Source organism: Tenrec ecaudatus, chromosome X (assembly GCF_050624435.1).
Source record: "Tenrec ecaudatus isolate mTenEca1 chromosome X, mTenEca1.hap1, whole genome shotgun sequence".
NCBI lineage: Eukaryota > Metazoa > Chordata > Mammalia > Afrosoricida > Tenrecidae > Tenrec > Tenrec ecaudatus.
The window spans coordinates 128,558,017-128,583,450 of record NC_134548.1 but is presented as its reverse complement, the minus strand read 5'-3'; the positions used below and the strand labels follow the sequence as shown (position 1 = coordinate 128,583,450).

Genomic DNA, 25,434 nt, shown 5'->3' with positions numbered 1-25,434 from the left:
AATTAGAGTTAATCTTTATGAATCACATATCCCTAAATTTAAAATACTGTATTCAAATCTGTTGGAAACTTTAAAGGATTAAATGTATACTGTTGAGTACAAAAGTATTGAAAAATCTCAACTGCCCCCTTATTTCAATTCCTTCCACCTAATGAGCAGTGTGAAATTCCCACAATAAAAACCCATCTACCAAGAATGCATTTTTAAATGCAAAATACACCTAATATGGTAGTAGGTAAAAAGAGAATTAATATAATAAGCCCTCTATGGTCCAGATATTTTTATATTGGTTATTTCCCCCAATCCTCAGGACAAAACAATGAGGAAAGTATTATCATCCTCATTCTACAGGTTAACTAATGAGGCCATGGAATGTATTCGTGGCAGCAGCAATCAAGAAATCGAATGATGGACTGCATTGGGCCAATCTGCTACACAAGACATCTTTAGTTTATTGGAGCAAGGATATCACTTTGAGGACTGAAGTGTGCTTGACCTAAACTGTGTGGTATTTTCTTTTTTCTATTAGTTTATTAATTTTTGACAGTGTTGCTGACATAAAATACATGTAGCATACATTTCAATAGTTTAATCACAATTCATGAGTTGTGCAACTAACTGTCACTACTATCAATTCCAGGACATTTCTTTTTCCTTGTACTTGCTGTTGTGAGCTCCCCATTTCCCGCCACCTCCCCTGCCCTGTCCCTTTGAAACTACTAAACCAGTTGTTGTCTCTGCAGGTTGACCTTACCTGGGTTTCACATGGAGAAAAACATACAAAATCAGAACAAAACACAAACAGCCCAATAACAGACAATAACAGAAAAGCCTCGATTGAAAATGAAGTAGAAAATGTTAAAGAGAGTTATTGGATCCAGAGAGGTCAGATTTGGACCTAAGTACAACGGCAGTCATCCACCTGCAATGTTCGCAGTCTGATATCTAGGCCTTTCCCGTCCCTGGTGCATAGTCGGAGGGGATTCACCTGAACCTTGATTAATCCACATAAAGGCCTTGCGAATGGGCTTTGGGTTTTCACTGTTATCCACAGACTTCTGCAAACTGAGTGTTCAGAATTTAGGCTATAATATTGTTCCCTCGTCTAGGCTTGGTTTCTATTTTTACAGTTCTTGGATTACAGGGATTTGTGCACTTTTTCTGTGTGGATTTAGTTGACGTCTCACTTAGATGGCTGCTTGTTTTTAAGACAAGCCTAAGCCTCCAGATGCTATTTTTTCTGATAGCCGGGAAGCATCTGCTTTCTTCACCACACTTTGGTATAACACCTATATCTTCAGTGATCAATTTATGGGGGCATTAAGCCAGGCCAAGTCGTGGTAATTTCAAAAGCATGTGAAAGTTGGATGCTTAGTAAAGGAGATCATAAAATGAATTTAAACTGTGAATGACAGGGCTGTTGAGCAAACACCTAGAACATTCCTTGGAAGTGAGGATAGAGAAGTCTCTTATGTACTTTGGATATGTTGAAGAGACCAATCTTTGGAGAAATACTTCATGAGTGGGCAGTGGTTTGTTCTGTGAGTCAAACTGACTTGAGGGGCCAAGATCTGGGTGCAAAGTGGCAACCCGAGGAGCTCCTAGATCCCCAGCTAGAAGTCGCTAAAGCCCAGCCACGATGTTTCGGATTGAGGGCCTCGTACCGAAGCTGGAAATGAAATGGATGATGCTTGAGGATGTGTTCTCTTCCATAGGGGACCTTCTTATCTACGTGGCCCTGCTATGACTCACTCCTTTTATCTTAAAGAAATTTGATAGCACATGAAGATGGCGCATCAAATGAGAATGTCTGATATGAAGAACCTGGTTCCATTTTTCTCCTCCCATCTGCAAATGAATAGACTCAGAAAGATCTACCAGACACTTTCTCTGAATGGACTTCAAAATTCTGCTTGTGAAGGCCAAATTTTTATTCTAGCGATTGACTAACTCTATAAACTGAATTGGGAAATTTGAAAATAGTTTTTGTCGTCATATTTCAACCCTTTTTACCTCTGATACTTTGTTTCTGGGAATGTTGGTGTCGTTGTAAATGATGTCACATTTCATTTTCCAGCAAGTATTCATCACAAGTGACTGAAGTCGCTCTTCCTTGGCCGTCATCTCTGTGGACTCTTACTTTCTGCCCATAAGGTAGTTGTGAGCCCGTGACAGTTTTGTTTGTAGAAGCAGCACAAAACTACAAGGATATCCGACCACAGAGCCATTGGTCTATATTTTAAATACATGCAACCGTGTTTTAAAAAAATCTAATGACTTGATATCTAACAACAATAATGTGTCCAAGGACACAACTATCAGGTGGATGAGTCAGGATTCCAAAGTTGAAATCTTGAGCTGCATCATTAGGTTACACTGCTTCCCTAGCATACCAACATGAAGGTAACACACATTAAGGGGTAAGAGGTAGTCACAAAGAACCCTCTTCCAAGAGAATTTGGTAAAACGACTTCACTGATTTTGAATCACAAATGAAAACATGGGGATTGTTTTCAGAACCACGGGCATGTACTTATAATGCTGTGGGACAAAACAATCAGTGACTAACATACCCTGGGGAGCAATTTGGACATGTGTTGGGGTGCTTTTACTGCTCATAATTGCTGGGGGGTGCCACTAGTGTTTGATAAGCAGAGGTCGGAAGCAGAGACTTTGTGAAGCAGTTCTACACAAGAGGAAACTAGCTGCCCTCAAGTCCCAGAAAAGAGGCATGAACTGTTCATATAGATATCAGAAGCACTCTTAAGATTAGTAATAGGAAGCTTTTTTTACAAAAGTCACATGAAAATCCTAATATGTTAAGATAAAGTCTTTCTGTAAATCAAAGAAAGACTATCTTCACCTGATTGAGTGAGCCATCCACTCCAGAGCCTACACATACGCACATTTTCAACTACATATCCATTGAAAGTGGTCTAAGCATAATAGTGCAGTTACTGCAAATAGGCCACAGAGGATATTAGAGTGTCTGTTGAATAGACTTTAATCAAATGTTATTAATAGTGACACATGAACCTCATGAATCTTAGTAAGTTTCTTTAAAACACTTCCTATGAGTGGTAGCCCAAAATCCATTTACAGGATCCCTATGTAGATTAAGTCCCTGGTGAATCCCCAATGGAACGCTAGCAGCCCTAATAGCCGACCAAAAGAGCACTGTAAAGGTGATTTTAGCAGCTGTACTTAGAATGGAATGTAACACCTTGCAATTTGATCTCATCCTGGACCCAATGTTAATTTATTCTAAATTTGAAATATTCTCTGCTTTCTCAATTGGGGTCTTCCCTTGTTTTATGTGGTCACTGGTGTTGGGTCTTTATCTGTTGCTTGTCCCTGTTTTGTATATTTATCTCTATAGGGAAACCAGCATGGGTAAACATATGGAAGCAGTTGCTAGGTTGATGATTGCTTGGGGGCACGGAAAGGAAGGGTGGAAGAAGTGGAGAGACAACATTACTGGCTCCACAAAGAGAGAAAACATTACAAAGCTGATTGCACAACCTCCATTATATGATTCGACTATTGAATTGTATGATGTTAATTATAGCTCAATAAAATGTGAAAATTAAAATAAAAATATTTCCCATTACTGTCATGTTATATTTACCTATAATTGTGGTGAATGTATATATGATAAAGTGTCATTTCTTATTCTTCACATATATGTATCAATATTATTAATGCATCATGCTGTGCAATCAACATACTCATTCCCAAATTTTCCCATCGCCTTTAACAAATTCAACTGACCACTCTCCACCCCATAACCACTAATAAATTTAGGTCTCTACAGTTCCCTATTCTAAATATTTCTCATAAATGGGATTATACAATCTTAATCCCTTTGTGACAGACTTACTTCACTCAGCTTGATGTTTTCAAGCTTCAACTATGTGGTAACATGTATCAAGACTTCATTTCTCCTACTGGCTGAAATATATTCCATTGTATGTATGGGCCACATTTTGCTTATCCATTCATCAGTTGGTAGACATCTTGATTGTTTCTACTTTTTATCTATGGTGAATACCACTGCAAGGAACATAGTGTAAACGTTTCTGTTGCTGTCCTTACTTCAAATTCTTTGGACCATACACTTGAGATTGGGATTACTGGATCATATGTTTATGTTCTATGTTTAACATTTTTTTAATTATCTTATTGCCGGCTTGTACAACCCTTGTCACAATCCATACATACATCCACTGTGTCAAGCACATTTGTACATTTGTACATTTGTTGCCATCATTATTCTCAAAACGTTTTCTTTCTACTTGAGCCCTTGATATCAGCTCCTTATTTTCCCGTCCACGAGCCCTTGATAATTTATAAATAATTATTTTGTCATATCTTACAATGACAATGTCCGACGTCTCCCTTCACCCACTTTTCTGTTGTCCCTCCCCCAGGGAGGAGGTTATATTTAGATACCTGTAATCGGTTCCCCCTTTCTACCCACCTTCCCTCCACCCTCCTGGTATCGCCACCCTCACCACTGGTCTGAAGGCATCATCTGACCTGGATTCCCAGTATTTCCAGTTCCTATCTGTATCTATGTACATCCTCTGGTCTACCCAGGTTTGCAAGGTAGAATTGGGATCAGCTATCGAGAGATATAGCGTCTGGGGACTTAAAGGCTTGAAAGTAAACAAGCGACCATCTAGTCCAGAAGCAACAAAGCCCACATGGAAGCAGCACACCAACATATGTGATCATGAAGGGCCAAGGGGACCAGGTTTCAAGCACCAAAGGCGGGGGGGGGGGGATCATATCATCGTGAATGAGGGGAGCGCATGATGGGGACCCAATGCCCATCTGTAGACAACTGGACATCCCTTGCAGAGGGGTAGTGGGGAGGAGATGAGTCACTTAGGGTTCAGTGTAGCAACAAGGAAACTCACAACCTTCCTCTAGTTCTTAAACGCTTCCTCCCCCCACTAGCATGGTCTCAATTCTACCTTGAGTAAAGATTTACAGCTTTGGACACCATCAGAAGTCAGCCCTGCCTGATAGGGCTGCTATGAGTCGGACTCAATTAGATGGCAGTGAGTTTTAGTAGTCAAGATTTCTTATTGTTGTTGAGATTTGCACACATGCACACAACCGTGGTGGCATAACAGTTAGGCATAAAGCTGTTCCATCAAAGGTTGGAAACTGAAACACATTCAGGAACTCCTCAGGACAAAGATCTGGTAATCTGCTCTCATAAAGATTACAGCTTAGAAAAACATATAGGCAGTTCTACTCTGTCACATGGGGTTGCGATGTGCTGAAAATCAACTCGACAGCAACTAGCAACAACAATGACTAATGACTAGTAAGCAATCAGACAATGAAAATCCTCTGGGATCCCAAATGCCCATGAGCATGTCACAGATCCAGGTAACATTCCACCCTGCATAGACTTACTGTGACTCAAGGGATGACTTTTTTAAAAGTCCACTTTTGATTGTAATTTGGATAAAAGCTTTGATTGTAATTTGGAACAAGCACCGTTTCCATTCAATAATTCACACACAATTCTGTTTTGTGTATGAAGTCCCCACGTGTATCAAACAGCACACTCTGCACTCCCTCCCTGTGTTTTCCCTTTCCACTCATCCTTTTGTTCCCACTCCTTCCTGCCTTCAGAGATTTAGCCCTAGGCAAATGCTGTGTCTCTCATCTCCTTTGGCTGATTGCTACTGCGCCTATGGCAAAGTCAATATTCTTTGAATATTCAAATACATCAAGTTTTCAGCTGTCATCTTTATTCATTACTCAACTTTAACATGCATATGAGGCAAGTGATAATACCATGACCTGGGTCAGGAGCGCGCTAGTACTGGAAGTGAAATCTTTGCACTTTACCATTTTAAAGATGTCTTCAGCAACAGGTTTGTCCAATGCCACACAGTATTTGTTCCTTGACTACTGCTGTTTGTGAAATCTTTGACGACTTCAATCTTTTCTGCTTATCTTGATGCTATTCAGTTATGAGGATTTCAATGTTCTTTCCATTGAGCTACAATCCATAATAAAAACAGCAGTCATTGATTTTCCTCAGCAGATGCTTTAAGTCCTCCTCACTTTCAGCAGGGAAGGTGGTGTCATCTGCATAACAAAGGTTGCGAGTAAGCTTTCCTCCAATCCTGATGCCACATTCTTCTTAAAATAGTCCAGTTTCTGGGATTCTTTGTTGAATTTCCACGGTTTTGTATATTTTCTAGCTTTTATACTGCTATTAATTTCCAATTTATCTCCATCACGGTTGGAAAAAATAATTTGTTTGATTTCATTCTTTTCAAAATTTATTGAAACTTGTTTTGTCGTCTATCATGTGCTTTGTGAACAGGACGCCCACACAGAATGATCAGGTGAGGGTCCACCTTTCTGTAGTCAGCCATCAGGACCCCTTTATCCTCCTGAGAGAGGGAAAGGTGTAGAGATTGGACATAGACCCAACTTTTCCTTGGGTCTGTCTGAATTCCTTTCAACTGGATTCAGTGTCCCTTTGACCCAGGCAAAAACATTTATTGGTGTTCTTGTCGGGAAGGTCGGGAATCTCCACCTGCTCATGTGACATCTTCCCACAATTAGTCTGTATATTTTTATGGTGACACTAAGAAATCCATGCTATCAAAATCATATTGAAAGTACTTCTGTGTTACCTATTTTTTGACATAATTGTTTCTGAACAGAAACAATTACCACCCAACTTCTTAATAGCTTCTTGTTTTACTGTTTCACTTTCTAATATTTCTTCTATTGCTCAGGGTCTAGAGAAGAATATGGTCTTCAATGTTTTTATAAGTACTGGAAATCCAAAATATGCCTTGACAGTTACTGATATCTTAAAATAAGAAATATATTTTCTGTGATGTCACATAATTACTCAATCCCATATCATAGCATAGGTAAATATTATGATACTAAACTTATAAATATGGCTTAGATAATTTGTGAGAATATACTTCCTCATTTTCTCAACATAGAAAGTCTGTAATCTGTCCTGGAATGTTATCTCTATTTTTTCCTTCTTTCTCTTATCATATAGAAATAAGTATAATCACAAAAAAGAAATAAGTATAATCTATTATGACTCATTCTAACAGCTTTATTTTATAATCCACTTGTATTGCTGATTCTTTCGTCCTCTGGATTCCTTATAGGAAATTCCCTAATTACTTCTACTTCTCTCAAACCTGAATTTACTATTTAAAAGCAGGTACAAGCCTTGACCACTTCATTTGGTTTTCTAATATAGTTACATCCTTGCAGTTACATACTGTAATAGTAATTTTATTATACATTATATTCATTTTTATTTTATTATATGTATAGGTAAGTGCAATTATCTATTAACTATTTTTCCAGTTCATTATAGAGAATGTTGCCAGACATTAGACACATGTTTAAAGGGAGTGCATTGAGTTGAAGGCCACATAAAATGACTTGCAGTGTCCTGAACCAGGAGGAGAGCTCAAAATCTGGCCCTGAAGCAAAGAAGAATGTTTTTAATGAAGAAGTGGTTTATAAGAAATAAAATAATTAAATGTGAATATGCAAAGATGTCTCCTTGTAATTCATTCAAATCTTATCCAGCAGCAGTCATAGGATCAAGGTTGATTAAGGGGCCAAAACGGAATATTGGTAAGGAACTAATCACAATTTCAATCCTGAAAGTGTGTCGGGAAGCTGAAATTGACCCATAAATCAATTCTTTAACTACAAGCCATGACCCAGATAATATGCTCACCACTACAGTAAAGGCTAGCTGTACATCAACTAACCTGTATATGAGGGGGTAGCCCCCCCAAAAAATATGGAAAGCCAGGGAAGATTCTCTCTGGTCATAGTATATTTTTTCTTAAAACCATTTTTGCTCGAACCTCATTTTTTGTGATGGTCAAATTAAGAGAACAGCGTGAGGCTGTGAAATATTCTTTCCTGCTCGAGAAAAATGCCACAGAAATGTTGTGATGTTGAAGACATCTTACACAGAGAGCCCTATGGGAAAAACTCAAATATATGAGTGATTTTCTCATTTCAAAAAATGTGAAATGTCAACTGATGACAAACCTCGTTCTGGACATCCGTCAACTTCCCAAACAGACAAAAATGTCAACTCAAAGTGCATTTGGAGTTCATTCCACCAGATCAGACTGTTAATCAAGCTTTCTACTTAGAGGTCCTGAAAAGATTGCATAGCCGTGTGTAACAAAAAAGGTCTGATTTGTGGCGGGGACTGGTTTTGCCACGACGACAAAGCACCTGCTGACGCAGCCATCTCAGAGCACCCGTTTTTGGCAAAGAAACAGCATGCTTCTCTTGCCCCCAAGGACCCTCTTCTCCTGACCTCGCATTGTGTGACTTCTTTTCATTTCTGCGGAATCAGAGAGACCTGAAAGGACAGTGAATGTAGAAGAGTTGAAGGAAAAATGAGAAAGGTGCTGTCAGTCATCTTGGAAAATGTTACCAAGAATGGAATCGCAGATTTGGCAAATGTATTAAGTGGAATGGAACGTGCTTTGAAGGTGATAGGTTGTTTTGTAAAAATTTAAAAAATTAAATACCTAGCTTTTGGGGAAAATTCTGGTTGTTTTGGGGTACACCCACAGATGTGCAAAGCTTCAGAGGGGTCAAGAAGTCGGTAGGCATTAAAGGTCAAGCGCACACAATACCAACTGCTTAGCTTTCAAAGTAAATGCTGTCACCAATCAACTCCAAGCATATCAATGAGAAAAGCATGGGAGACACTCAAGGGATCTAGAGAGGGTCACTGGTTCAACCCATTAACTCTAAGTGGATTTGGTTTTCCTTACTCCAGATCAACATCTGAATCCGTAACTCAGAGCTATTTTTAATTATGTTTAAAACAAAAATGCTGAAAGCAGCTTGGTAAAGACTCAAGATGGCTCTGATGTTTGCTGGCAACCAGTATGTCATGCTGTCCCTTAATTAGAAAATATAATTTCTAAAGGAATAGTCAAGGACTCAGAGAACTTCAAGGAAATCACTTGGTCCCTCCTTTTATACCCTGAAGGACAACCACAATATAAATTCTAGATCCTCAAACTCACCTACATTCGGTCTCTCTGTTTTTAGAATGTTCATGCATCCTTGGTAAACTATTAGACTGGATTTTATTTCCATCAAGGAAACCTTAAGTGATAAATTAGGACGACCTCATTTGCTCATCTTCCATCCAAGGACCACGTTTAAACGTCTGACCTTATCTTTTGCTAGAATCTTCATGGATATTCTCCCCACCCAAAGATGAAAAATGGCTATTTTAGGAAGACACCCTATGTTATTTCAAGCTAATTTTGAACTTGCAATGAACGTAATGATTGGCCATTTTAATTTCAGTTGCTAAAGCCTTATAGGTTAATAAGGTAGAAGGTAAACATTCTGCATGCATAGGACATAGTTTTGCCTTTATCAGGTTCACATCGTTAATAACAGACTACCTAAATTTATTTTCGTTAAAACACAAGGAATCTATGTTATGGACCTTCATCTTCAACACAATTTCCAGAGCATATACTATTCTGATTTTTCATATTGAAATCATGTTGTTGAAAAGTAACAGGCTTCAAATGGATAAACAAATATAGCTTAAAATACTGCCTTATACTGATAGCCTGTCTTTTCGATTCTCTCCTTGTTTATTCAGACTAAAAGAGAAAGGGCAACTTTCCCTTTTTTTGTTCCTAATTCTCAATTTAGCATGCATTAATCTTTAGACTATAAGGCAAAAAACATTTTTCCAAAGTGAAGAAGCTCCTGCTATTTTTAATTATTGATTTATTGTACTAATGACCCCTGGAAAGTCCAGGTGCTTACGTTACTAATATTGGATAAAGGATAGGACTTTCTTTTATCTCTAAGTATGGAGAAAAGTTTGCCAGATGTTGGACTCTCAGACTGAGTATTAATTATTAAAAAAGAAAATATAACTCTCTTGTTGTTGAACTATTTTCAACTGATCGAGACCCCGTAGCAACCTTTTAGGCCAGAATAGGGCAGGCCCATAGGGCTTCCACGGCTGAAATCTTCACAGAAGTAAAAAAAATGGCGCATCTTTCTCCCACACAGCCAACTCCATGTTCGCCCTCCTTTGGGCTTAATCACTGCATCATCAGAGTTCTTTCAGGTATGAAACAGACAAGAAGATGAGCTAAATAGCTTCTATGTGGTCATACCTATAGGTCCCTCAGAAAAGAAAAGTGTAAGTTATCTTTTCATCCTCCTGGAGGGGAGAATGGCAAGAGAAAAATTTCTAAGTCATACAGACTTGAGTTTCAAATACCAGAAGACCCATATATCAGTATTCACTAGCTATTTTCTCTAGTTTCAATTTCTTTATTGATCATGGGTTATAATGCTTACTCTCAAAGGTGGTCTGACTGTCAGATTTTATGCCAACTGTCATTTGTGTATGGTTGTAGTACAACCTGTCAATCAGGCCACTGCCTGATGTTGCCCCCTGGGAGATGTGGCCTTTCTGTAAGAGAGATACTGGGGACCTCTGCCCTCCCTCTCTGCCCCTTCATCTTCCTGATTGCTGGGACTCTGTCCCTGCGTCCAACCTTGAGAGCTGTCGGTGCCCTGGCATGTTTCCACTGATCTTGAGTCTACAACAGTCTGTCCCCAGTGGCCTGTGATCATCCTGTATCACACTTCACGTTTCTGAGTGATTGGCCTGAAGCTGTGGCTAGCATCAGACCCATGGCCTTGAGTCTGAGTGGGCTGGGCTGCTTTCTTGATATAAAGTTACTTCTTGATATAAAGTTCCTTCATATACATTTATGTGTGCCACTGTTTTGTTTCTCTAGAAAACCCAGACTAATACAAGTGGTATTAGAAAGATTAATAAATGCATATGATAACCGGTGAAGTAGAAATATAGTAAATGTTAGACTCTAATCTCCCTTATTTAATAAATTTAAAATCTTAATATTCGATGGCATTTAAAATATTGGTACTAGAGTTCCATGCATGGATTTATTCTAAATAAAACATGTTTAAACCGGTCTCTGAGACCAGTGATGGCTGCAGACAAGTTCTCTCAGTAATACATTTGTCTTACTCTTCTTAACCTGCCTTCAACAAGTAAAAAGAATATTTTCTATACTGTGGGGGAAAATGATTTTTGATGTCAGGGAAAATAGAGTATTTTTAATCAAACTCAAAAAAATCTCTTCCCAAATCATTTAACCTTTACAACAATTTATGGGACTGCTACCCCACATTAAACAAAATAGCTTTTTAGTTGGATCAAACATTTTAAGGAAGGTCAGGAAAATCTTAAAGATGAAATCAAGCTTGGGGGTGGGGGGATAGCCCAGAAGGTTACAGCAACTTGGGGATGCCAGAAGAATAATCTGGATTGATTTTCTGCAGGGACAACCACTGAGGCTAATTAGGAAGATGGTGTAAGAAAATGAAAAATGGCCCAGAAAGTTGTGCCTGGGAATGAGTTCTTTCTTTAATCATGACAATACCAGTTCATTTTTGTAGGACCACAAGGGCTGTCCTGTGAGAATCTCATTGTGGAACTGTAACCCATCCACCAAAGAACTTTAAACTTGCCGCTTTAGAATTCTCCTTGCTCCTAAAATGCAAAGTACATTTAAAGGAACACAACGCAGTCCAATGACGGTGCCAAAACTGCCATTTTGATTAGGTATAAATCAAAGACCACAGAAAACTTTGGAGGATGGTTAGAAAATGGAGACGCCTCCTTCAAAGTGTATAGACCTAGATGGAGGACATGTCAAGAACCAGTATCATCTTTTGGTGTTTTTAACAAATATTTCCATAATTTCACAGCAATACGTTTTTATGTATCCCTGTTTCTAAATAAAATCTGTCCAAATAAACTGCTTTCATACAAGTCAAGAACAATAAGGTTAATAAAATATAATTTTAGTGCGGTTTTAAAATATTTCTTTTCTTTAACCTTCAACATTCTCAGTTGTTAGATCCACAAGACATTCTAGAGATTCTATGTTTTAATGACTAATGTCTTTTAAAATTTAAGAGTTGTGTGTGGTCAAAATATTGGATGAAATTTTCATATAAGTTTAATCACTAAAATGAATGAAGAGAAGGGGAATGCAAATCAAAAGAACTGAAAGCAGCGACTCAAACAGATAACTGTACACCAACATTCATTGAAGCATTGTTTACAAGACCCCAAAATGGGAGACAACTCAAACATTCATCAACAGATGAATAAATAAGCAAAATATGTCATAAATATACAGCTAATAGTATTCACCCATAATGAAAAATGAAATTCTGTTATATACTGTGACTCAGATCTACGTCACAAACATTATGAGTAAAATAAGTCAGACACAAAGGAACAACTATTGTGTGATCCAATTTATATGAAATAATAATAATAGGCAAATACACACAGTCAACAGCTTATTAGTTGCTGGGAACTCAAAAGGGGAAAATGAGTTATTGCTGAAGGGGCAATAAGTTTCTGTTTGGAAGAATGCAAAACTTTTGGAAATGCATAGATGTGATGATAGCACAATATGGTAAATGACTACACTTAAAATGGTTAAGATTGCAAATTTGGTATATATATTTTAACATGATAAAATTAAAAATAAAGTACAACACCCCCCAACACACGCAAAAAATTTACTCCCCTAAGATAATCTTTACATCTTCTCAGCCCAATTCACTGCCATCGAGTTGATTCCAAGTTGAGCGACCCTAGAGGGCCACAGGGTTTCTGAAACTGTCACTCTTTACAGCAGTCGAGTAGGCTCGCATAAAAGTCTCCACAATTCTGCAGGAAGGGTCTCCCTTTTCCCGACCTTCCGCCAATGAAGTCAGTGGTCTATGATTTACCCCATACCAAAATGGAAGCTTTGGCATCCTCATAGGATATCTTTGGTCTAAGATGAAATGGTCATGAGTTCAAAACCACCTGCTGCATCACAAGAGAAAGACGAGGTTGGCTACTCCTGGTAAACAGTTACAGTCTCTGAAAACCATAGACACGGTGCTACACTGTCCTATAAGGTCTCTATGAAAAAGAACTAACGCAGTGGCAATAAGTTTGGGTTTGTTTAGTATTGTGCTCTTTTAAAATCTATCTTGATGAGACCAAATTGACAACAGTAACTGGACAGTTTAGACAGGAACCCTGGGGGTGGGGAGCGGGGACTGAGTTTGCACTAAAGAGGGAAGGAAAGACGCAGAAAAAGAAGGTGAGAAAAGTTGCTTAATTCAAGGAACACAATCAATATCAATGAATCATACTTGTATTGTTGAGCTGGTATATGTGCAACACAAACATAAATAAAATCATGTAAAGAAAGAGGAAACGGAAGTGCATAATACTTGCAGGCTAGTATTTTGCAATCCTGTACGTTGTATTTGAGGCGCCCTGGTTGCACAGCACTTAAGCACTCGACTAACGATAAAGGTGGCGGGTTCAAATCTGCCAGTGGCTCCATGGGACAATGATGTTGCAGAATGCTTCTGTAAAGATTTTACAGCCTGGGAAACTCTGTAGGCCTGTTGGACTGTCCTTTAATTTAGCTGAGAGTCGGAATAGATACAATAACCATGAGATTGTTTTCTGTTGCTTAACTTTGGCTTAGCATGGTTTTTTTGTTTATGGTTTTTAATGAGTTGGGCAGTTCGAAACCACCAACAGCTCCTCGGGGAAAAGAGTAGGCTTTTTACTCCCATGTTACAACCTCAGAAACTCACAGGGGGTTGCTATGAGTGAGCATTGACTCAGTAGCAGTGAGTATGGATTTTTTGGAAGCTGTTACCAAGAGCCCTGGTGGCCTAGTGAGTTTTGTATTCTACTTCTAATGGCAGATCAGCAGTTCAATACCACCATCAGCTCCATGGGAGAAAGAGAAAGCTTTCTACCTCTGTAAAGAATGGCAGTCTTGGGAAAACCCACAGGAGGCAGTTCTGCCTTATCTTACAGGGTCATTATGAGTCGGTATCAACATCATAGCTGTGAGAGTTCGGAAGCTATTACCAGCCGTCTAGATGGGCATAATTGTGTGCATGTCTATATTGTGAAAACGAAATCAATTGAAGTTTACTTTAACAAATAAATGCATGCCAACCAGCACTTGTAAAATGTATGTGAACATCATTTAAGGCATCAGCTTAGATCCAACACGCTTGTTCATTGCTGCCTACCTTCCCTTTGTTTCCCCCAAAGACAAACACATGGAATACACTTTAATTTCTGATCCCACCACACTTGGACACAGTTAACTGGACCAGAGTGGCATTTGTCTTAAACTCAGATAATTATGCTGTTCCTTCTGGGAAATGAGAATTGGGGCATGACCATGCTAAACTGACCAGAAGAGGTAAACACGGACTCTTAGGCAGGCGCGTTTGCAGAGAAGCAGAGAAAAGCAGTCAGCCGGCAGAGAGAGAGGACGGAGTCACATAGAAAAGAGCAGTGATGAAACCTTGCAGCCAAAAATAAAAATCCTAAGAGAATGTGAGGATGCCTGCCAAAGCTTCTGAGGCTTTCCAGCCCCCTATTCAAGGTCCTTTTAAAGGAGGTTCCTTGCCCTTGGCCTCCCTACTCCCACTCCACACATACCCCCCCACACACCCACAACCCCCTAGGCTAGTGCTAGGTCCAGTGTGTTTGTGCTACTTAAAAGAATCTTAAACAGGGATAGATAATGAAAGACACAGACCCCAAAGGACTACAGCTTCTCAAGGGCTGGGCATCAGCATTTCCATCTGAACAGATAGTCAAGTCCTCACACAACGAAAATAACTTTCACTTATTTCGACCATTCTCTTTACTGGTTTTGTTCGTTTTATCTTCCCGACAGTCCAATGGGTGGCATGACTTAATTTTGGGGGTGTTTAGGGGGAAATATGAGTAGGATTCTCACGAAATGAGCAGTAAGAGAAGAGGAAGAGCCAGTAACATGTAGTAGTGGAGGTGGTAAGAATTATGCATTCCGACTAGAGAATTAAGTCAGTGTGTTTTTCAAATGATCTGACCTCAAGAACATGAAATCGACTCATGAGTCAAGACAAGCATTCATTTATTAATGAAACAGAACTAATGAAAAAAGTCATAAGGGAAAATATTAGTATTGAAAATAGTTTTTTCATGAAACTTATTTTAGTTAGGCATATGTAGTTGCTGCTGGTCAGGGTCAACACAGTTGTTTGCAAACAAGGCATTTTCATTTTTCTTTCTATGCTCTTAGTTGCCAGCAAATGTCCTCGGATTCATGGTGACCCTACACATAACAAAACAAACATTTTCCAGGTCCTGTGTTTTAATTTTGACCACAGATATGTTTAAATTCATTGTTGCTGCTTTGATAGCATGCCTCCCAGCTAAGGAACTGCTTCTTTCAGTGCAACTTGGACAACATTCTGTTGTGATCCATAAAGCTTTCAGATGGAGATCACCAGGCATTTCTTCCTAGTCTAGCTTTGTCTCGAACCTCCTCTGACACCTGTCAACCATGAGTGACCCTGCTGGCATTTGAAATAACAGGGACATAACTTCCAGCAGCACAGCAACACACAAGCCACAACTGTACATCAAACTGAAAAGAGGTGGAATCGTGAAGAAGAGGTCATCCAAGCCTCCAAGTTTCCTTTCTCTCGCCATCCCTGAGGGGGGCATTAAACAGCCAGGCAAAATTGAATCCGTTCCAGACAGTAAGACAGACAAGGGTAGATGGTAAAACCCTTGTGGCCCCAAACAGAATTTAACTCTCGTGGAAAAGAAAGAAAATACCTTTATATGTGGGTTTGTACACACGCGCATCCATGTGCATCTGCGTTTGCTGACAGGAAACAGCAAGCTATCCCTTCACAGAGATCCATTTAACTCCAAGGGCATTTCCCTGGAAGGCGCTCCCCAACAGCAACTAGTGCACAATATGTAACATCTTTCCTTATTCACAATATACCCCCTACTCCCTTAGTCCCAGACCTCTTCTCCCTCCTCTTAGGACATGATCTTACACCCCAACTATCTTCACAAAGCAGCTATCTAAACTGGACTCATCCTTTGGAACCAGACAAAAACCTACCCAGTTGCCCCAAGAGAAATTACTCCCGGTGGATTTTGTTTGCATACTGCTTAGCTCTACATTACAGCACTGGTCACAGTCTGTACCCTAATACCTCTCTGATGGTGGGTTCCTTCTAGCCATATTGGTTTCAAAGGCAGAGGCCACCAAGCTGGGTGCCCTGCTTTATGCATACTATAAAGTCTCAGGATCAATCAAGCGTCCCAAGCACCAAACCAAGAGGAAAGAGACAGAAATAGAAATGGACAGCAAATTATTCAAAAGAATACAGTAAAAGTATACTTCCCTCCTTTCTTTATTCACATCTCTCTCCCTCTCAGGATTCTCCCTACTGGAAGTATTACAGTTGAAGTCACTTCTTTATTTAAAAGAAAAAAAATCTAAGGTAAGCTTTACAATCTTAATTGCTAATTTTTAACCATCTTAATTGACAATTGCTAACTAAATGATAACATTCTAGATGTCCTAGGGACTGAGATCTGAGTAGGCCAGAGCACTCAAAAGGATTTAAGAAGTTGCAAATAAGTCCAATTTCTATATAGCAGTATATGGCAAGTGATGTTAATGTTGTTACACTGCAGCCACATATTTTTTGAAAAGCCTACTGCAGAATTAAATTCAAAATAATATTGCTTTGAGAAAACACCACATCATTCCCTTCTTATGCTGCTCTTTCTAAGTAAGGGACAACTAACCACACCTGAAATTTAGTTTTCCCCATATCCAGGAAGAAGAAACTAAAATTGTTGCAAAATAAAGAATAAATACTAATAATCACTAATGCTAATATCCCCTCATGCTCAACTATACCTAAAATTAGACACAGCCTTAGGTATGTGAGGTAAGCATAGTATCATTTTTTAATTCTTTTATAGTAGTAAAAACATATAACATCGGTCAATTCCACATTGTACATGTGCAATTCAATGGCACTGATTATGTTCATCAAGCTGTGTAATCACCAGCATGATCCATTTCCAAATGATTCCACCTCCAGCAACGTACATGCAATGTCGCCCAAGCTAAGGCGCTCTCTTGTTCCCTCCCACTCTCTTAGTAACCAGTGATAGACTTTGATACCTATGCCTTTGCCTGTTTCATGTAAACAGAGTTATAGCATAATTATGAATTGCTGACCTACTATTTTCATTGAGCATAATATCTTAATAATTCATTATTTTTATTGTTTTTTATTTTAATGATATTTTCATGAAAATATTATTATTCCATCTACCAAATACTTTTTGGCAAAACACATCCAGTCTTCAATGAGGATTCTTCCTAATAGTAACTACAGATCACATTCAAGTTTACTTTTTACTCAACAACGTATTTATTGTTAGGTACCGTGGACAATAGCAAAAGATTAGAGAAGACAGGTCAAAGCATAAATGCAAAACAGTATATTAGAAGAGAGTCCTCTCACTAACCAAGCTCACCGAGGTACTCCAATAACTAAATTCAAGCCAATAGGCAACGCTTAGAGTGACCCTACTGACCGCTCTTGAGAGGAGAGGTCGGGGGAAGGGGAGCTAACAGCGATGAGCACTAGAAAGAGGAAAATGTTTTACAGTTGATTGTGGTGTTGATAGTACCACTCTTCTTAATATGATGGAACTATTGAATTGTGTGATATGTGAAATTTTTATCAATAAAACTGTTACCAGAGGGTGTAACACAGGGAATCCAGGGCGGATGATCCTGACAGGACCAGTGGTGTGAGTGGCGATATCAGGAGGGTGAGTTGAAAAGGAGCAACCGATGACAAGGGTCTATATATAATCTCCTCCCTGGGGGACGGACAACAGAAAAGTGGGTGAAGGGACACGTCAGACAGGAGAAAATAATAATTTATAAATTATCAGGAGTTCATGAGGGAGGGGGAGCAGGGAGGGAGGGGAAAATGAGAAGTTGATGCCAGTGTCTTAAGTGGAGAACAAATGTTTTGAGAATGATGAGGGAAACGAATGTACAAATTTACCTTACACAATGGATGTATGTATGGATTGTGATAAGAGTTGCATAAGCCCCCAAGAAAATGATTAAAAAACAAGTAAATAAAGATCACTTTTCTTTACCTTCAGTGAGAAAATCCAGTCATCCTTGGCCTCTTAATTTTCTTCACAGCTTTCTCTCACATCACCTCTGCCTTCTGCATATCTCAATAACACTGTGGATCCCCTTAGATTGGGTCCCCTATTTCTGCCTTCTCACTTTATGTATGTGGTCAACCTCTCTCACACATTCCCTTTTTCCTGTCAGTTTTCAAAATAAACATTTGAAATGTTTATTTTTTAAAAGGCAAGCTCTCATTTTTGATCTCCAGAGCCATGCATCCACTGCTTACTAGATAACCTAGAAATCACTCAAGTGCCTAGACTTATACATGCCCACATTTAAACTCCTCGTCCTGGCCTCAAGCGTTCTTTCCTTTCCCCTCCTCATAGATTCTTTGGCACTGGGGAGAGCACCACCCACCAAGCAGTGCAAGCCAGAAACCGGGGTTCACAGCAAACTTCTCCACTCTCTTCCACACCCATCAGCCATCCCAGTTATTTTTTCTCCTGTCATTGTGGTAAAAAAAAATATATATATATATATATATATGTTTGTCAATGGAACATTTTATATGCAAAATACAGTTACATCAATGGCATTTATTATGCTGTGCGATCACCATCGTTATGAGCTTGCCATTCTTTCATCACTCTTCACCAAAAGTCAGTATCCTCTAAGCAATTATTCCCCTCTTTCCCCTCCCTCCCACCCCTGCTAACCTTGTATTTCTATGCATGTGCCTATATTAGATATTTTGTACAGGTGGGAGCATTCCATATTTGTCCTTTCCCGTCTGACCTATTTCAGTTGGCACAAGGTTCCCAAGGTCCGTCCAAGCTGTCGCAGGCATTAAGACTTTTCTCTTTGTCTTTTAAGTAATATTCCATTGTGAGCACATACCACACTCCACCGTTTTGGAGCCCTCAACTGTCTTTCTAGCCCCTCCTTCTTCCCCTCTTTTGTCTACTCTGGATTACTTCACGAACTTCTCAATATCTCGTAACCTTGGGACAAGAGTGGCTTCAATTCATTCTACAAAGTGCCGCCTGAGTAATAACCCTAGGAAGCCACTGTGAAGTCACTCCTGTGCTTAACATGTTACAGAGGCTCCCTATTGTCGTCAGCAGGGACTCCACACTCTTGGGAAGTAAAACCCTTCAGTACACACCTGGTCACTCCCACTGCTTGTCATCACCCTTGTCCTCCCTGCTCCAGTGCATGTTTCATCCTCCTACGGTGGCTCACTCAGCCTGTAAGTACTCCTCTCCTTTGTGTAGCCTAGATAATTCCTGCGCACAGCCTTGAAAAGTCTGAGATCAGTTTTTATCGCCTTTTGTAAGCTCCAAGGACACATGTGTGTTCACTCTGGTGTACTGAGCTTGAGAGAGGAGCAAGAAACTGCGATAATGAATCCAAAATGTTCATAGTCTGCCTAAAGAACTTCCCATTTAAAGGGGACTAGAACCAGAAATGCTCGAAGTATGATCTTTCTCCATACTGTTCATAGGCTTAATGAATTCCATCAGTAGCATCTCCTAAAATGTAGGTTCTCTCTAGAAGCAAAATGGAAGCATAGAGGGATCATTAAGTGGAGTAGGAGAGAAGAAAGGCAATAAAACGAACCAGTTACACAAACTGAAGGACATCTTTTCAAGTTTTTATCCAGAGAGTTAGAGGGTAGCAGAATTTTAAAAATCAATTTACCACAGTCAAGTTTCAGAAGGTACAATGATCGTATGTTAAGTTTACAATGCGACACTAAAATCGCCAGTGGAAAATGACTGCCCTGGCCATAACTTCCATGGCTGCCTTGAAGGGCACATGACACGTAACACAGAGGTAAGTCCATTTGCCATAACTAGCTCAGATACTCCAATAGGGCAGAACCCCAAGCATTGGCATACTCCGAAGGAGTGAGACCATCCATGAAAAAAATGCCCTGAATGTTTCCATGCTAAATGAAGAAAATGCAGTTTATGAACGCCAAAGCTTAGTAGGTGGAAACTTTTAGCAGGACAAGGCCAGCACATTTTTGCGCTGGGTGAAATATGTACGAATATTTGCTGCCAGGTCAGGCTCATAAATATGCATTCACAGAGGTTCCGGACCCTGTGAGAACCTGTTTGTCCTCATCCTGCAAGAGTGGCTAGAATAAAAAAAGTGGGAAAAATTTATGGTTGAGCCTTTTGTTTCACAAACAAACCCTTAGGTGGAGCTCCCATTTCAGCTGGGGTCATGGTGCCCTTTGCACCAGAGAGAAGCCAAAGAAGACATAAACAATGTAAGTAGGCAACATATTCCAGTTAATCTGCAGAGAGCTTGCTCTGTAACTATGAGACCTAAAATGGGGAAAAATGGGGAAAAAGTAGGACTAGCATCAGAAAGAGACTTTGTTCTACTCAAAGTTGCAATGCTGAAAACGCTCACTCACATCTGGGGACACGTGTCCTCGCGTCAAGTACAATGCAGGTTGGCAAGGTGTCTCTCCCAGGCATGAAACAATGTGATCTGATCTAGCATGACATGCCCAGCATATCATCAAGGAGAATTCAGTAGCGGTGACTACTAGAAATTAATAACATCTATCGAGGGAAGCTGGAAATAAAGTCAGAGAGACCAACATCAGGATGCTTTAACCACCACTTTCCAAATAATCCTTCCCCCAACCCTCATATCCTGTTACCGTAAGCAATCCTTCACACTCAGGCTATGCCTGGCCTTTTGCTTACATTTTTCCAGTCCTTGTGGTATGTATTAACATGTAGTAGCCCTACATGCACCTGTGATAAAGCACAGATTTAGTGAAATTCTAACAGGATATGAGGATGTTTAGGTAAGTTGAAGTGATTCAATTCATAGAATCTCAAAGTTGAAAGGGACTTTAGTGATCATCTGGGTCCCACAGCTATACAATGCTTAATTCCCTCGCTTGGCCATTACCCCTGCCAAGAAGTCAATTTGTCTTCTCTTGATCGCTTCCCATGATGGGTCACTCCCTATGCCTTGAGATGGCCCATTTCATGTTTAAGTAGCCTCATTCGAAAATCCTCCTTACATCTCTCTCTTTCAGCTTTTATCTACAACATGTAGTCTAGAAAGCACATATAGAGAAGTAGAAAACACACAGACCTACTCCTTAATTATTGACTATTTTCACTATTCAACATTTTACATTCATGGGAATAGTGTAAAAAATCTACTTAAATCAACTTAAAGCTAGGTAAAGATTCATGTGGTTCGAATGCCAGTGCCTCCCTACTGAACAAGTCTTTGATCTCTCCCACCCCACCTTTCTCCCCAGTCTCGGATACAAATCAGGTTAAAATAAAGAAAAGCAAGGGGTGGGGGGAACCAAGGTCATTAACCTTCACCTATGCTCTTCGTTCCCAGCCAGTCTGCAAGCTGGTGGTTGCTCCGCTGTTTGAGCAGACCAGCTTCTTCCGTCCTGGAGTTTTCCAGGTGGCAGAAGTGCAGACAGAAGGTACAGAGGGCACTCCAACACAAATCTGAAGATCCAAAATTTTCACGCTTGTGGATACTGAGGTCAGCAGGTGGCAATGCTAGGTTTATGGGCATTTCCATGGAGAGCAAGGACCTCCATGTGAGTCAGTTCGGGGTTAGAGGCTCCCCTCCTGACTGCAAATACTCACCTAATTCTCTCTACCTGTGGTTGAAATTCAAAATGACACAAGCCTGCCTGCCTGAAGTACAGCAGTCACAGCTCTGAGAATGAGCTATAGACAGTGGCTTCAGAGGAGGGAACGTTACCACAGGACACCTCCAGAATGACTCCTTGACCCTTAGAAGCATCTGGTTGCTGAAATTTCCCATAACATTGATGCTCACATAGCAGCAATCTGGTTTTTGGAGCTTAACCAAGGTGGTAGGTGACGAGTGTGTGTGTGTGTGTGTGTGTGTGTGTGTGTGTGTGTACGTACCGCACTGAAGTATATTTTTTAATGGCTGATAAGTTGAACTTCATGGAACCTCTGAACTAACTTTATGAAACATTGCTTTGTACCAAATATAGTTTATTTTGTCCTTATCGTCTTCCTCACCAGACTGTGAGAGCAGGCTACATGTCTGAATCTCATGTCATCATGCCAGCTCATAGAGAAACAGTGGCCCTAAAATCATGGAATCTGAGATTCAGTCCCAGTTTTCTCCAAGTAGTATGTCACCTCTCCTAGTCACATCTTGGGGTGTCAGTTTCCTCGTGTGTACATTGAGGAGGTGGATGTGAATTTCCCACATAGAAATATTTCTCTCCGAATAGCTTATTATCGCAAGTTTCATTTTCTTTTTGTAGCCCCCAGTGGAGCAGCCGGCCACCCCTGCCTGTATCAGGGAGCACTGAGAGCTGGAGAAAGAGGACGCAGTCTTGCCGCTGCTGCTCTTACTTTCTGTGAAGCCATGCGCCTCAGCTCCCTGAAGAGCAATACAATGGAAAGGGCAAAGTGAAACCACACGAAGATACTGACGTGCTTAGGACTTTTATTGTTACAATTTACAGCCTTTCAATCAACCCAATCTATATTTACTGTTTGAAGGCATATAAAACAATAATGTGTGCCAATAGCATATGTCTCCAAAGGATTTGAACAAGAGTTATGGGCTTGCTAGTTAACTGGTGTTGCAATAGCATGTGCATTTAACTGTTACTCAGGGATTAAATTCGTTTACCAAATGCAGTATGACACCAATCCCCACGCTTTCTCTCTCCACAAGAGAGACTCTATGTCTCCAAGACTTTTCTCTCAGTAAAAAGCTCTGTCATCTGTACAGTCCACCACTTATATTACCCTTATCTCGGTGTGTGTTTTTTAAGGAAGGAAATTCTCAAGGACTTAGCAGACTCTTGTTTATTTGGTCTGCATGCGGGAGCTTTGAAAAGGTTGTAGAAAAATGGAATCAAAAGATAGTGGCATGTGCCATCAACTTTTTGTCTTGGATTTCGTGCATTTCTATGCCTGACCATCTAAGGAAATGTCGCCTCCATAAAGACGATTGGAAATAATTGTGTTTGACAGTCAGGTGGCAAATAATGCCATTCCAAAAAATGTCTCCTTAGTTAGTCTACCGGAAGTCGAAAAGGCCCCAAAGAGCCTACATCCTGACTTATTGAAAGATGGAATAGATATACTTTTCTGTATTCCTCCTATGAAGTTAATCTAAAAGCCACACCATTACATGTAAAACAAACATAAGTAAGCTCAGAAAGGCTGAGAAAAATAGGAAGCCTGACTAAGGACCTGAATACCCAAGGCACAACATAGTAGTGAATGCCCTGGGCCTTTTTTTCCTTGTTTTTTTTCCTGAAGGGTGGCTGACTCATAGAGCAACTGAAGGATCTAGCAACTGGGAATTGCCAGTGGGCATAGACAACAGAAACAAATTCCAAGAAAATCCTGGGCTTTGTTAGGCAAAGGATGCAGGGAAAAAAAGAATGCGTAGCAAGATAGAAACCTTTCAGAAGCAGTAACCACTCTACTCCAGGTAAACACACACACCACAAAAATGAGTCCACCTGCTCTATGCATATATGTGAAATGCCTACTGAGGAACAGCCTCCTGAGACTATGCCGTAGTGTTCCACCTCTTCTCTACCGAGATAGTATCAGAAGAGCCCAAGAGGAGAGTCAGAATCGTCCTCACTTCTCAGGGGCAACAAGTCCACTCTTCTCATGGTGCCAGTGGTATGTAGTAACAAGGCGTTATTACTCCTCTCAGGCAGGGCGTTATCTCTGTAGATCTAGTGGAGCACCAAGACTTCCCCAAGAGTCACTCTCACTGGTGTCAATGGCAGTCAAGTGGGGAACCTAATTTAAAAGTTTCAGTGGAGCTGAAAGAATGCTTATAGAGATGATGAATACAAACTTTACAAATTTAGATAAAAGATATAAATCTATGTATTCAAGCTGAGCAAACCACAGATAGGATAAGCTCAAAGAAATCCATGCATAGTGAAACTTCTGAAAACTGATGGCAAAGAAAGCTGTCAGAAAGAAATGATACTGTACCTTTAGGGGGAAAACAAGTTCCAGGACTGCTAATTGAACCACCAAACCAAGCCAAGCCTGCTGCCACCGAGACTATTCCAACTCAGTTGGGTTTATGAGACTATAATCTTGAAAGGAGCAGACTGCCTCATCTATATTTAGAGGAGAAGCTGGTAGTTAGCAGCCCCACGCTTACCCAACAGTGCCACCAGTTCTCCAAAAGAAAATTACTCATCAGAAATCATGGAGGCCAAAAAAAATCGCCACAAATTTGTTCAAGTACTGAAACAGCTACTAACCAACAATCCTTTATCCCATGAAAATGTCCTTCAGGGAGCATAGCCAAAGTGGAGACCCTAAACCCACCTGTAAGATAATTGGACAGTCCCTCATTGGAAGGGATGAGATATCCATGGTGCAGTACAGTACTGATGAAACATGTAACTATCATCTAGTTCTTTAATGTTGCCTTCCCTTACTAATATGGTATTTGCTTTACCTCATTAATCTTGTTAGACTTGCACATGTTCATTTGTATAATTGAGATCTTTCGATGCATGAAGTCCAAGATAGATAAACCCTTCAGAAATAGTAATGGGAGTAATTACTCCCTGAGGGTATGGGAAGACAGGGAGGAAAGGGGGAGCAGACAGAGAAGATGACTATATAACTCCACTCGAGGGGAATAAATAACAGAATAGTAGGTGAACAGATACACTGGATGGTGTACAATATGGCAAAATAAAATAATCATTATAATACATACTATAATAACAAGGATTTCTTGGTGGTAAGGTGAGGGAGGGAGGGGATAAAGGGAATCTGATGTCAAAGAGTTCAAGAAGAAAGAAAAGGTTTTGAAAATGATGGTAGCAGACATTTTACAATTATGCTTGATCTAATTGAATTATGGATTGTTATAATATCTGTAAGAGCTCCCGATAAAATGATTTTTTTAAAAGAAAGAAAATGTCCTTCAGGAATGAAGATAAAATGAAAGAAAGCCAAGAGAATTTGTCACCCGCAGCCCTATCCTAAAAGAGTAGCTAAAGGGAGTTCTTTACTTGACATGGAAATGAAAACAGAAGAACTCGGAGACTATCGGGAAGAGGGAAAGAACATGGGAAACAAACACTATGGCTAAATACAACAGACTTCAGACTTGCTTTAGATCCTTCTCTTGAATTCCCTAACTTATATTGGTGCTGATGAAATAGTTCAGTAGCTTTGTTGTTGAGGTCTGGTTACACAAGTAAATGACATAGAATTAAAAACACATATGGCATTAATGT

The 25,434-nt window shown here is 39.9% G+C and overlaps 1 protein-coding gene and 1 pseudogene across 4 annotated transcripts in view; one reads left to right on the top strand and one right to left on the bottom strand.

The window, feature by feature from the left end:
• KLHL13 (kelch like family member 13) overlaps window positions 1-25,434 on the bottom strand; it is a 202,625-nt gene that overhangs the window by 157,497 nt on the left and 19,694 nt on the right. The gene's annotated exons all lie outside the window — the stretch shown is intronic.
• Window positions 1,640-1,786, top strand: LOC142433717 (mitochondrial import receptor subunit TOM5 homolog; annotated as a pseudogene).